This window comes from Mirounga angustirostris, unplaced genomic scaffold (genome assembly GCF_029215605.1).
Source record: "Mirounga angustirostris isolate CCGP_5_RB_7025 unplaced genomic scaffold, mMirAng1.0.hap1 SCAF_2, whole genome shotgun sequence".
Lineage (NCBI taxonomy): Eukaryota > Metazoa > Chordata > Mammalia > Carnivora > Phocidae > Mirounga > Mirounga angustirostris.
The window spans coordinates 155,615,403-155,630,683 of record NW_026991710.1 but is presented as its reverse complement, the minus strand read 5'-3'; the positions used below and the strand labels follow the sequence as shown (position 1 = coordinate 155,630,683).

The window sequence follows — 15,281 nt, the reverse complement described above, 5'->3', positions numbered from 1 at the left end:
ACTTTCTGGGAGCTTCCTTCACCCAATGCTCAGTAAAAGACTTCTCCCACACGTACCTCTGTTGTAGTGATAAGTTTTCCTGATTGTCTCCTCCATTAGACTTGGAACTCTCTGAGCACAGAAGTTATGTTTCTTCATAACTTTCTTCTTATGTTTCTTCTTCATGACATTTCTAACATCTTCCTAGCACATTGCTGGCACAAAATAGGTACGAGTAAATGTTTACTTTGAATAAAATTGAGAAGTTCTCTGCTTAACATGGTGAAGAAATAAATATTAATTGAAGGTCTAAAGTGTGGAGCAGGGAGGTGCTGATGTCATTCCTGCTTGCTTCTTAAACCCTCAAGAAGCATGTAAGAAAGGAATCAGGAGTCATTTACCTTGTGTGTCCATTTTACTGGAAGAAAATGATGACCATTTTGATATCATTGAAAGACATTTGGTTTTTGTTCCCAGTTCCTGGCACAGACCTCCTAAAAGTTTTGGAATTTCCTGAGTGATAATTGGGACAGGAGCCTCTTTTGTTCTAATGAGGCAACTCTTTGCAGGCCCAGATAGCTCCTGGATGGCAGCTGGTCATAGCTTCAGTGGGGGCTGGTCACCAGAAAGACCTTCTGGGATTAGAAACTTGAAACTTTCAGCCCCACATCCAACCTCCAGGGAGGAAAGAGGGGTTGGAGATTGAGTTAATAACCAATGTCCAACAATTTCATCAATCCTGCCTACATAGTGAAAGCTCCATAAAAACCCCTAAACTATGGGATTCGGAGAGCTTCTGGGTTAGGTGAAGACACTGAGGTGCCGAGAGGATTGTGTGCCTTGTCCCTAGTACATTCCCCTGTGCGTCTCTTCCATTTGGCTCTCCCTAGTTGCATTCTTTATAATAAACTGCTAATAGTAAGTGAAGTGTTTTCCTGAGTTCTACAAGGCATTCTAACAAATTGTCAAACCTGAGGGGGGATCATGGGAACCCCCAATTTTTTCCAAATCAGAAGTATGAATGATCTGGGCACCCCACTTGAGACTGGTTCTGAACTCAGTACAGTCTTGTGGGACTGAACCCTTAAGCCTTTGGAGTATGGTGCTAATTTGAGGTAGTGTTAAGAATTGACACCTCAGCAATACAGAGAGAGCCCACCAATAAAACCAATCCCGATACCAACATCCTTGAAGAACCAAAACCCTAATAATCAATTACTTTGGTATGTGTTAATGTATTCTTACCTACGTAAAAGATAAGAAGAAGATGAATGACATACCTGTGTGATTTTGGGCAGTACATCAACTCCATTTTTAGTGTTTGGGGTTGTAGTTAGATACTTTTTTTTCCAAAAAGAAAGTTACAATCCATTTAATAAAAACAACGCGAGCTGCCATGTATGGAAAAAAAAAAAAAAAGAATTGAACTGAATTGTAGGATACCCAGTTGGTATCAGAATTGGTCGATGCCAGGAGTAAAAGCCACACATTTGATGTCAGAAGTATGAGTAAAACCAGCTCAACCATGAAGACAGCCTTTATTGTTCACTTTGGCAATAAAACCATCTCCTTCTATGAGGAAGGCCCAATCTCCCACCATGAGGACGAAAGCTTGCAACTGGGTGAGTATTTCTGGAGTGGGGTTTGCAGGGAGTGGTGTACAGAGGAGGTGATATGGTGAAGAGTTCTTAGGGGCAGGAGCTCGTTTGGGGGGAAGATGGAACTCTGGAGCCTCCCATTTGCTCTGGAAGTTCTGAAAGATCTCAGAGAGCTTCCTTGGGAACAATTCAGTTACCCTACCCCAGAGAGAGAAATGCAAACCACACTGTAGAGCACAAGGCTGCTCTCTAACTTGGCAAACCAACACCCCGATGGTGGCGCAGAGTTAGCAGTGAATGTGGCGGTGGGAACGTGGTACGGTGTGGATGACAGCTGCTTTGCCCTCAGTGTGCCAGATGCTTTGCTGGTTGCTTCTACCAGCTGTCTCATTTCATTCCTCTCAAAATCCTTTTGTAGATAAAGTACGATGATCCTTAGGATACAGATCAAGACATTAATTCTGAAATTCTGGGGGGAAAAAAAATCTGATTTGTCACATCAGAAGTCACAAAGGTTGCAAATGTTCCAAACTGTGTGTGTGGCTAGGACACATGATAAGCAGACCACTTACATTGCCTCAGTATTTTTCAAAGTGGGTTTTTTTTGGGGGGGGGCAGTATTTTATATATTAAAAATGTGAATACAGATTTTACTTAAATATGTAAAGATGAAAAGCACATCTGCAAAGGGGCCCCTGACTGGCTCAATTGGTGGAGCATGCGACTCCACCATGTTTTAAATTCCAGCCCCACGTTGGGCATGGAGACTACTTTAAAAAAAAAAAAAAAAGCACATCTGCAAAGAAAGTGTGCATGGTAGCAGGTTTTCAGACCACATCCCAGCCCTTCCAGTGGTGTCAGAGTTCTTTGACAGAAAAGGTTGAAACACAGGGATGCGTGAGTCCTGAGGTCTCACAGCTTGCTGTAATGGGGCTACAGCTATCTACTGAAGTCGTGAAGAATGTCAGAGTGCTTTCAGGCATTAACTCTGGAGTGTAATTTCTTTTTCTGTTTCTGAGAAGGAGAGAGATGGCTTTATTAATCAAATGTGCAAGCAACATTTGTTCTCCAGCTATGAGTTTGATGCTTCCCATCCAGTGGCATGCCCTCCGTTGCCCCCATCTACCCTTTATCCCAAGCAAGACATGCTCTGGAAGTACAGTCAATCTGGAAAAAAAAAAATCAAGTCTGTTAGTGTCTAATGGCATCACATGTAAACATTTGGATGGATTTCTCACTTAATCTTGAGGGTATATGAAGGGTGGTCTGGTCAAAAATCTAGGTAAAGTAAAGTTTGTGAAATTTACTTTCAGGGGCCTCAGGGGGCACCTTAAAGGGAGAGACAGCTGTCCTCCAGAGTATCTGAAACTGAGTTTACTTGGGATGTCCCAATGACTTCTGATCTACATGTTATAATATCCATGGAAAGAGACAAGAGTTTCAAATATGTGTCCCAAATTAGAAGTCTCAAAGACAGGTGCTCTGAATTGATCCACTATGGAGCTAATTCTTGTATGGGCAACTCTACCATGTGAGTCCCAGGCTTCATTTATACGACCCAAGTGATCCTGGGGGCTGGGCTGGGGACAGCTAGTAACGCACGTTTCCCCAACTGAGCAGCTTTCCTTTTACATCTGCCTCCTTTGCACTGAGTCTTTCTCTAATAAGCAAGTATTAGCTGACTATTGCTCCGTACCCCAAAGAGTGCTAAACATCTACTCAAAAAGGTAATCCACAGCAGATTAGAATTTTCAGGCTAAAAGCCACGGGGAACATCACCTTGTCAAAACTTCTTACTTTAACAGTGAGGAAACAGGCCCATAGTTGTGAAGTGACTTGCCTAGGGTCATAAAATTAGCTAATAGTAACACTGAAATAGGACAAGTGTCTCCTGACTCTCATCTGAGTGCTCTGTTGTTCCAAATAGGACACCATCTTTTCCAGGCAAACATGGAATTTTAAAAAATATTTGCCTCATTTGGTCACTTTTCTCTGAAACTAGGGAGCTCATGACTAATGATAGAAACTGTGAAATTGAAAATAATTTCTCATTGGGGCATTCTTTTTTTTTTCTTAAACAATCTGTCTTTTCTATGCCCTGAACTACTTTTTTTTTTTTAAGATTTTTATTTATTTATTTGACAGAGAGAAACACAGCGAGAGAGGGAATACAAGCAGGGGGAGGGGAGAAGGAGAAGCAGGCTTCCCGCCAAGCAGGGAGCCCGATGCGGGGCTCGGTCCCAGGACCCTGGGATCATGACCTGAGCAGAAGGCAGACACTTAACTACTGAGCCACCCAGGTGTGGGGCATTCTTGTTGAGCATATATTCCCTCTCCTTCCTCTTCCCATGAAAGGAGTAGACTTTTCCACACCAGTAGAGGGCTTAGCCATGTAACCTGTTTGGCCAGTGAAATGTGAATATCCGAGCAGAGGTATGCTGTTATAGTGTGGGTTCTGTGTTCTCTCCCTTTCCCACAGGAAGGACATGCTCCAGCCTCCTACTGCTCCTTCATCCTGGGTCCTAAAATAGAAAGACATGAGACAGCCCTGAACCCAACTGGATGCAATGCTGCTAAAATGCTGACCTACAGACCCGCAGGCAAGGATACAGGTTTGTTGTTGGAATCCACGGAAATTTGGGGGGATTATTTATTATACAGCATATCACGGCACAAGCTAATACACTCAAACAAACCTTTCCTTAGATGTCCGTCCCTTTCTCTCACCTTTCCCATTGCAATGTAAAAGCTCAGATTGTCACTTCATTTTTCAGATGAGAAAATTGCATCCAGATTAGATGCTTTTTATAAGGGCACATTGGAAAAGCACAGAGGCATAGCTGAAATTAAAATTCATATATCCTTCCTGATTTTCAGAGTTCAGTTTCATATGGTATTTAGATGTGAGATTCTTAGTACTTTTCAGGTTGAAAAAAACCAAGGCTATTTGGTTTTGTCTCTATCTATCATCTATCATCTATCTATCTATCTATCTATCTATCTATCTATCTATCTATCATCTATTATCTATCATCTATCTATCTATCATCTATCTATCATCTGTCTATCTATCTATCATCTATCTATCTATCTATCATCTCTCTCCCCTACCCCCTTTCTCTATTTATCTATCTATTTATCTATCCAACTATGGATTTCTTTGAACTGGAAAAAGATAGTCTTAAAATTCCATTGTGTTTACTGTTGTGGGGTTGACATTTTCGTGTCTAAAAAAATCAGCTGAGTTGATAATGTTTAGTTGATCTGTCTGCATCTGATTATGCTTGTTTCCAGATCCAAGCAGTTGTTAATGAAACAGTTGCTGTTTTGTTGACAGAACATTAATTACTTGATCTTAGGACTCAGTAATTGCACAAGCCCCCTCTGTATACATTACTAATTACATTAGCAATTATATGGCATTTTAAAGACAAAGAAATGACTGAAGCAATTGCAATGTCACAGGTAACCTGCTGTTAGATTTCAATCACATTCCTCACGTGCCCATGATGTGCGGAAGCAGTTTGATGCATCTGTGACACTGACTTGAAGAAATGGCCTAAGACTTCCTGTCTATGAACTCACTGCCTAGTGGGAAGCCCATCAGGTGGGCAGAGAGAGCGTCAGGAAAGTCTCTTTAGCTCTCATTCCTTTCTTTATTGAAAGAAAAATTGGAGAAAGAAAGGTTGGGCGAGAAAAATTCATTTGCTTATTTAACAAATATTTATTGAATTTCACTATGTTAGGTGCTAAGTGACAGACCGAACCATGACTCTGTAAAGTTTATAATCTCTTGGAGAAGACAGATGATAAGCAACAAACACTAAAATAAATTGGTAATGGTCAGAGTAATGCTTGGTAGTTGCTGTAACAAACAACCCCCAAAATCTCAGCGACTTCATATAATAAAATTTTATTTCTTGCTCAGATCTTTGTCAGCTCTTTCCAAGTGGTGGCTCAAGGATCCAGCTCTCCCATGTTGTGGCCCCATCATTCTGGACTTCTTAGTTCCCAACTGTGTGGACAGAAAAGAGTGTGGAGGATCTTGGGAGACTTTAGAGACCAGGCTTAGAGGACCATATACCATTTTCCCTATATTTTACTGGCAGAAACTGGTCACATGGCTACTTCCTCCCTGCAAAAATAGCAAGAAAATGTAAAGGGAAAGGAAGAAGAAGAGTGAGAAACACTCACCCAGTGTTTGCTGCACTACATAATTACAGATGGTGACTTGCTATGGAGGACAAGCATGCAGTACAATGAAAGCATGCAATGAGAACCTTCACCCACTTGGCATCCAGCATCCATTCCTCCTTCTGATAAGAATGCACTCATTGCCTAAGAAGGGAATTACTCTCCATTGTGTGCAGTTTTCACAGAGCTACTATCATTCAAGTTCTCTCTTCTTTCAAGCAGGAGAACTTGAATGGCTCCACCCTATTCCTATGAGGCTTGTGCACACGGTATGAGCTGTGCCCATCAGATTCTCTCCCTGGACCTTAACCTCAACTGAAAAGACACAAAAGACAAGGAAAGGTAAGATCTCATTCTCTGCTGTGAAAGCACGATAAATAGACCAACCATCAGTTCTTGTCACTTGGATCCATGTATCACTGGTCCCTGCCCTTCCTGAGCCTATTTATCAGTTTTCCTTTCAATCTCTGCATGCTCTCAATTGTTCCAATTAGTTCCCTTTCTTCCTGGATTAACCAGTTGGTTTCTGTGCTTGCACCAAAGAACTAATTGACACAGGGGTATGATTTAGATTGTGAGGTTCAGTGTCTCTCTAAGGAGAAGCATTTTTGCTGATACATGAAGCATAAGTTGGGGTTAAGTAAGCAAAGAGTGGGGAAAATGTTTTTTTTTTTAATTTAAATTCAATTAATTAACATATAGTGTATTATTAGTTTCACAGGTAGAGTTCAGTGATTCATCAGTTGCACAGAACACCCAGTGCTCATTATATCACGTGCCTTCCTTAATGTCAGTCACCCAGTTACCCCATCCCCCCACCCCCCTCCCCTCCAGCAACCCTCAGTTTGTTTCCTATGATTAAGAGTCTCTTATGGCTTGTCTCCCTCTCTGATTTTGTCTTGTTTTATTTTTCCCTCCCTTACCCTATGCTCCTCTGTTTTGTTTCTTAAATTCCACATATGAGTGAAATCATATGATAATTGCCTTTCTCTGATTGACTTATTTCGCTTAACATAATACCCTCTAGTTCCATCCACATCATTGCAAATAGCAGGATTTCACTTTTTTTTTTTTTAAAGATTTATTTATTTATTTGAGAGAGAGTACATGAGAGGGGGGAGGGTCAGAGGGAGAAGCAGGCTCCCTGCCAAGCAGGGAGCCCGATGCGGGACTCGATCCAGGGACTCCAGGATCATGACCTGAGCCGAAGGCAGTCGCTCAACCAACTGAGCCACCCAGGCGCCCCAGGATTTCACTTTTTTTGATGGCTGAGTAATATTCCATTGTGTGTGTGTATACATGTATACATGTATATATGTATACACACACACACACACACTACATCTGCTTTTATCCATTCATCTGTTAATGGACATCTGGGCTCAGGAAAATGGTTTTTAAGGCAGAGGAAATCATATGTGCAGAGGCCCTGAAGTAGAAAAAATTATAGTGTTTGAGAATCATAAAGTATGCCTGTTGTGCAGTGAAGAAGAAGATGAAATAAGACAGAACTGGAGAGGTGGGAAAATAATAGATTTCCAATGCTTTGTAAGCAATGTGAAGGATTTTATCCTAAGTGCAATAGGAAGCCACTGAAGGTTTTAAAAAGGAAAGAGGTATGACTCAATCAACACTGAAAAAACAAACAACAACACACTCAAGCTAATCTGTGAGACACAGACAGAAAGGAGTCAGAGTAGAAGCAGGAAGATCACTCAAGAGTTCAGGAGTCAACAGACGGGAGGCGTCTCTCGGTGGCTAGCTGAGCAAATGGAGAAGACACTCTGGATATGTTTTGGGATAAAGCTGACACAGCTTGGTGATGAATAATATTCTGGAGGCAGGGAAGGGGAGGCAAGAATGACATCAATTTTATAGTTATTGAGATTTAGAAAAAAATAACAGAGGACTAGGTGAGAGTGACAGAGTTAAGAATGCCTTTTTGGCGTGTTAAGCTTGAACTGCCTTGGAGACTCCAAGTAGTCATGTCAAATGTTGATATATAGGTCTGGCATTCAGAAGAGAAGTCTGAGTTAGAAATATAACATAACATAATAAAATAAAAAGAAATATACTTGTAGAAATGGACATAGACACTATATTTGAAGCCATGGAGAGGAGGAGAGAAGATACCTGATAACACCTGAGTCTATTAGCCTGGAAAATAGACAACAAAATTGCACCACCCCACCCACACACCTAACCAGGTTTGGACTATGTTGTCTCCCTCTAAGCCCTGGGCTTTTAAGCAAGCCAGCCCTTCCTGCCCTACTCGGCCAGGACACAGTTGGAATGGCTCCCTCTTTTCCCAAAACTTCCCTTGCTCCCCAGTCATTTCCCCTCACCTTTCAGCCCTCTTGCCTAGTTTCTGGGTTAAACAGCCCTGCTCCCCCTCTCCTCAAATCTGAAGCCGACCGTGTTGCTCTAGTGTAGCCCCTGGCTCTCTCCCTCAATGGCTCATGCTGGTTCTAATCTGTGGGTTATTTCTCCTTCCCTACCTGATCCAGCCTGGCCTCTGAGATGCGCCCCTGGTGAGCTCCAACCTATGAGAACTAGCATCGGTTCATGGCGCCTGGTCATTGGCCTGACTACTGCTTTCTAGAGTTGAGGGAATGAGTAAAGCCGAGAGAGAACTGCAGATGCTGGCTTCTGGGAAACCAGCCTGATGACCTGAAACTGGAGAAGTTCCCCAGACGGTGTGAGGGGGATTGTCCTCCTGACCCCTCACCTCCCCACAGCCCTGGGTCACCTTCCTCTGTTTACTGAGAACACGCCTGTGAGAAAACCCGGGCCTGCCTGGGCTGGTGAGCAGTGTATGAGAGAATTTGAACTTTATCCATCTTGACATTTCTGCCTTGGTATGTGTGACTGTTCTTACACATATGGATTGGATCAAATGAGATAATTTATGCAAAAGCACTTTGCAATTTTTCAAGGGCTATCCACGCAAGGTATTGCTTGTTGCTATTATTACCATCCCACAGGAAAGGGTTTCCTCTTTAACATACCCATGTATTTGATTAAAATTAGGTGGTAAATTGGCAAACCCATAAAGTGCTTTCTTGTGTCGTCTGTCACCTGTACCTATGGTGACCATATGGCCTGCGTTTTCCAGGATGGCCCAGATTCCACGTCATTTTATTCTTTTTTTTTTTTTTTTAAAGATTTTATTTATTTATTTGAGAGAAAGAGTGAGAGAGAGAAAGAGCACAAGAGGGGGGAGCGGGAGAGGGAGAAGCAGACTCCCCGCCGAGCAGGGAGCCCGATGCGGGACTCGATCCCGGGACTCCAGGATCATGACCTGAGCCGAAGGCAGTCGCTTAACCAACTGAGCCACCCAGGCGCCCCCACGTTATTTTATTCTTTATGACAAAAGTGATTTGCTAAATTCTCAGCTCAATGTCACTCAACTATTAAGCCTCTGTAAGATTTTTCTCAAAACTAAATTCATAAGTCAAAATAAAGACCTTTGTCAGACCATGCGTTTCAGTTTTTTGAGAGGGCCACACTCCACATGTATTAATGTCACCCATGTAGAGTGGGCCGTACTTTGAGAAGTCAAAGCACCTCTTTCACCTTGGGTGTCCCCATTTGGGGAAAATGAGAAGACAATCAATTCTCGTCCTTTTCACAAACGAGTGGATTCAGGCCAGAATGGCATCGTGAGGACAGCCACCCTGCAATTCGTCAGATTTCCATGGAAGGGAAGAGACGAACGAGGACTGGCCACGATATCTTTGTCCCTCATCAGTGCTCCCTCCTCAGTTTTCTTTCTGGTCATTCAACGCTTGCCAACAGACATCCTGCAGCAGCAGTGCTAGTGGTTTGGCTTCCCATTGTCCACACATGCTCCGTGTCCATGGCTGTGGGAGTCAGTCATGAACGGAGACTGAGAGAGGAGGAGGGACTGTGGGCTGCCTGAGTGTGGCCCACAGGCTTATTCTTTAGGGAAGAGAAGGAGGTTCGTGGGTTCCTTCTCTGAGACATGACTTCCTGATCTATTCTGAAGTAGCTGGCACCTGAGAGATGTTTCACAAATGGCTGTGTCCTCTTCACTACTTCCTCTTCTTCCTCCCCTTTCAAAACACATTCTCCCTTCAACAGCCTTCTCCTAAAATCCTAGCACAGGGGCTTGGCTGGTATTGCTCCATAAGGGATTCAGTGGAGAGGTCACTTTTGGTCTTCAAGTCAAGAGAATGTCTATGAGTGAGAAGAGTCCAGAACATTGTAAGACCGTTTGCATTTGAGCTTCAGTTAAATCTGGCCCTGACTCCTCCACCAATGAGCTCTGTGAACCGGGGCAGCCACTGAGTCCAGTAGGCCTTCCCTTTCTCAACTGTGCTGTGAAGGAATGGCCTTTCCAATTCCATGGAACAGTTCAAAGAACTGAGCGCTTTTTGTCCCAGATACTCTTTCACGGGGTCTCATAGTTTAAGCTTCTGTACTCAGTGTGGCCACCAGGTCACACAGTCACAATTTTTCTGCTTGTATAAATCAGGTTTGATGAATGTTGGAACAAACACCTGCTAGATGCTTAGCACGTTTACACACCTTTTTCTCATTGAAACTCATCTTTTAAATAACAGCATAAGGATGAGATACAAGAAAGTATACAAAAGTATCCAAGAGAGAATGAGGACTCTGAGTTCACAAAGCTCACACTCCTTGCTGAAGGTCACTCAGATGAGAAGCAGCCAAAGCAGGATTTCAACCCTGGTGCTATGGTTCCAGGGCCAGTGTTCTTCTCAGCACATCACTGCAACTGCATTCAGAAGGTGGGTGTTCTTTAAAAGAACCAAAAAAAACCAAAAAACCAAAAAAAAAAAACAAAAAGAAAAGAAAATTCTGTAATCCAGTAAGCCCCAAGCCTTCTAAAATTAAAGTTTAGAGAAGAGTATAAGTCATTTTGAAAAGTGAATCACCACAGCTGCCTGGCCAGAAGAACGTTTAAAAGGAAACAATTCACAAAGATATATATGTTACCATTCTGAATCTTGATAGTATTAAGATCATTTCACGTCTAACAAGCGCGCAGATCATTCTTCAGTATTGAGGCTGGCCTTGGGACTCTTCTGGTATAGACTTACAGAAAGAAACTCCATATTCTACAAGGGCCTAAAGAAGGACATTTGAAACAACTCATTCTGAGCCAAGAGTCACATTTATACTACATGGATAGGAATACAAGGAGGGTTGTGGGGACATGTAGGGCAGGATTTGGAAGGATGGAAGGAGAGGGAAGGACAGTTTTTGATCCTCTAGTATATGCCAGAAAACAAGAAGTATGTTTTCACATATGCTGCCTCATATCATCACCGCCACAGTGCCATGAGGCAGGCAGTGTGATCCTAGTTTTGCTAACGAGGAAGCTGAGCTTAGGGAGGATAGTGGCTTGCTTGTGGCCACTCAGCCAGTGGAAAAAATGGAAGAATCTTGCGTGAATCCCAGCATTTTTGCTTGAACAAAGGGATGCATGGTATTGCCATTTGCTGATGTAAAAACTTGGATTGGAGGATCAGTTTTGGGGGAGACCCAAAAGTTTATTTTGGACGTGTTGGGTTGAGCTTTCTGTGAGATATCCAAATAGGCAGATGTCTGAACCTCAAAAGAGGAAACATAAATGTGAGAGATGTCAGCATATAAACAGGTACTAAAAGCCAGGCTCGCGCTGAGCATGTAAACTGGAGTAAGCTCTACAGATAGAGGTGACCATGTAGTTTGTCATCCAAATCAGACACTTAAGAACAAGAGGTATTATTATTAATAACTACACTGGGACACAGTCCTTGGCAAACTAGAGCAATTTTGTCTTCTCTCTCTAGAAGGTAATCTGGCAATATTTGAAAATTACAAACGCACATGTTCATTCACCCACTTCTGGGAATTTATCCTGCAAATTAACTATAAATATTCTCACATATGTACAAAAATGACACTTTTACTAAGTATTAATTACATAATTATTAATAATGGCATAAAATAGAAAACAACCTAAATGTCAATAAATAGGGAAATGGCCAAATAAAATATATACATTAAAAAATGGAAGGTATGAAAGAGGGAAAAGCACCGCCCCCTGGGCCTGGGGACACAGTCAGAGAATGGTGTGAGCCTGCAGCCGCTGCCACCTCCATCACAGCTGGGCCCTGGGCTTTTCTCCTAGTCCTCATCCTTCCTGCTCCTGGGGGGCGGGGGTGGGGGCACCGCCCTCCAGAGAGAACCCTCTAGGGCTTGGGCTCTGCCCTGTGTTAAAAAAAAAAAAAAGGAATACAATGCAGCCATTAACAACCAAGCTTCTATTTATGTGCAGTGGAAATCTTCAAGAAGTGTAATTATATTTTTTTATAAGTGTATAGTCTGTGTTACTGTGTGTGGAAAAGAGGGGCAGAGGATAATATGTACATGTATATAGAGAGACTACCTCTGGGAAAATACACAAGAAATTGCTAAAATTGATTACCTACAAAGAAGGAAATTGGGTAGCTACAGGACAGTTGTCAGAGGGAAACTTTTCAGCATATCTTTTGACTATCTTGAATTTTGAAACATGTTAAAATATTACTTCTTAAAGAAAAATAATTAACTTAAAATTAAAGATCAGTCAATAAAATAAAGTCAGCCTGAACTTTAACCTGTAGAAGAAATGTATAGTGAAGGTGGTCACGTTTTATACACTTTTTTTCTTACAAGGTGAAAACCACAAATACTCAGATCATGCAGGAAAAACAGTACTTCTCATGCATGGTAACCATAACCTCTGTCACGGGTGCCTGGGTGGCTCAGTCGGTTAAGCACTGCCTTCGGCTCAGGTCATGATCCCAGGGTCCGGGGATCAAGTCCCACATCAGGGAGCCTGCTTTTCCCTCTGCCTGCCACTCCCCCGCTTGTGCTCTCTCTCTCTCTCTCTTTCTCTCTCTCTGTCAAATAAATAAGCAAAATGTTTAAAAAAAAAAAAAGATATCCTCTGTCAGACCAACAGACTGACACTAAATCAAAGATGGCAAAATACATCAACCAGCATTCCAGATGAATACCTGGAAAAGGGCAAAAATAGCATCCAGATGGACAGTGAAGATTAGGAAAGAGGCTCCATGCACACTTGTAACCAGTGCACCAGGATGGCAAGGCTCCCTATCTGCTCATGGGTGAGCGAATAGAAAATCACAACACAAATCTATACAAATGTTCCACAAATGTAAAGATAAAGAGTGTAGAGCCCAAGATGCAGAGAAATAGCATATAATTTAAAATAATTTAGAAGAAAAAGAAACTAAAATGTTAAACAGAAATTTTATTTTATTTATTTATTTATTTATTTTTTAAAAGATTTTATTTATTTATTCATGAGAGACAGAGAGAGACAGAGGCAGAGGGAGAAGCAGGCTCCCCGCGGAGCAGGGACCCCGATGCGGGACTCGATCCCAGGACCCTGGGGTCATGACCTGAGCCGAAGGCAGACGCTTAACCGACTGAGCCACCCAGGCATCCCTAAAGAGAAATTTTTAGAAGTAACATGAAAGGGGCGCCTGGGTGGCTCAGTCGTTACGCGTCTGCCTTCGGCTCAGGTCATGATCCCAGGGTCCTGGGATCGAGCCCCGCATCGGGCTTCCTGCTCCGCGGGAAGCCTGCTTCTTCCTCTCCCACTCCCCCTGCTTGTGTTCCCTCTCTTGCTGTGTCTCTCTGTCATATAAATAAATAAAATCTTAAAAAAAAAAAAGTGACATGAAATAACAAGAAAAAAGATATATATACACACACACACACACATGCATATACATATATTTATATATATATATATACAGTTGCAGACTGAAATTAAAAGTTGTAAAAAGTTTCAGCCACCATGGAGAACTGGTACCAGGCTAGTCCTTCTTTCTTAAACAATGAGGAAACTAGACAAAAAATATGAAATGACTCCTTTTCAGACATTGGAAAGGAGCAGAGAAGGACTGTGGCAGTGAAGGAAAAGAAACAGTGGGAGAAATCATGGCCCTACAATTACTGTGGGCTTTCTGCCCGAAGGCACTTTCTGGACCTCAGCACAGTGAGGAGGAGCTCAAGCAGAGCAGGGCCATCTCGCTGGGTTGAGGAGACAGAGATCTAAGTTTACATGGTCTAAGGTGGCTGGAAGTTGTGGGGCAGACTATTGGAGAAAAAGAAGCAATGCAGAGAGAGAGAGAGACCCAGAAATCTGCAGAGGAGTCTTCTAGAGTCTGATGCTAAATACTGAGCTATCCATATATAAGGTGCAATTCCATGAGGCCATACAAAATCTACTGGTAAAGCTGAACAATTGGCAAAGCTCACAGGACCTGAGAGATGTTCAACTTTCAACCAGCCAAAGAGGAGAGACATTGTTGTTGTTGAATACCTAGGCATTTAGTAGATAACCCAGAAGGGTTATGTTTTAATGGGAGGGCTAATTTAACCCGAGAGAAAGGCTACTCTAGATTTTCCCTTACAAAGTTTAACCAAATCCACAAAGGATCGAATTGATCCTTTTCAAAATAAAAAGCAACTCTCTTTAAAGACAGACAACAAAATCCAGACACTCAACAATGTTCCATTCACAATATCCAGGATCCAATAAGAAAATTACTAGACATATAAAGGAGCAGGAATATATGATCCATAACCAAGAAAAGAATCATTTGGTAGAAACAGACCAGAAATTATAGAGATAATGGGATTTGCAGAAAAGGACTTTCATACAGCTATTATAAATATGTTCAAGGGTTTAGAGGAAATTATGAACATAATAGGGAAAGAAAGGTATAAAAAAGAATCAATTGGAAATTTTAGAACTTAAAAATGCATTATCTGAGCTTTAAAAATTAAATGTGCTCAGTAGACTATTACATGCAGAACAAGAAGAGATCAGCAAATTTGAAGACATGGCAATAGAAACTGTTCAAACAAGCATAGAGAGGAAAACATTGAAAAAAAATGAATAGAGTTAAGTGACTTGTGGGACAATATCAAATGATCATATAATTGCAGTCTCTGAAAACTGCAAAACATTGCTCAGAAAGTTTTAAAAAACACCTAAACACATTGAGGAATACACTATATTTATTTGTCAGAAGACTCGGTATTGAGGCATTCATTTTCCCTAAATTAATCCATAGATCCAACACAATCAAAATCTCAGAAGGCTTTTTGGTAGGAATTGACAAACTGATTCTAAAGTTTATATGGAAAGGCAAAGATCTAAAATAGCCAAAAAAGTTTTTGAAAAAGAATAAAGTTGAAAGACTGATTTCAAGACTGACTATAAAAGCTCAGCTTAACACCAGTGTGGTATTGGCATAAAGGTATATATATAGATCAATGAAGCAGAATAAAAGAAATAGACCCACATCAAATATAAGCTCAACTGATTTTGACAAAAATGCCAAAATAAAACTCAATGTGCAAAGAATGATCTTTTCAGTAAATGGTTCTGGAACAATGGATATCCTTATGAGATTGGGGGAAAAAAAGAACTTTTCACCCCTATTTCAGACCAAA

General features: G+C 41.7%; 1 long non-coding RNA gene across 1 annotated transcript; it reads left to right on the top strand.

The window, feature by feature from the left end:
• Window positions 1–3,799: 3,799 nt before the first annotated feature.
• On the top strand, window positions 3,800–9,067 carry LOC135363054 (uncharacterized). The gene is made up of 3 exons (XR_010408778.1): window positions 3,800–4,189; window positions 5,994–6,113; window positions 8,279–9,067. It is a non-coding gene; the product is annotated as an uncharacterized LOC135363054 (long non-coding RNA).
• Window positions 9,068–15,281: the final 6,214 nt, after the last annotated feature.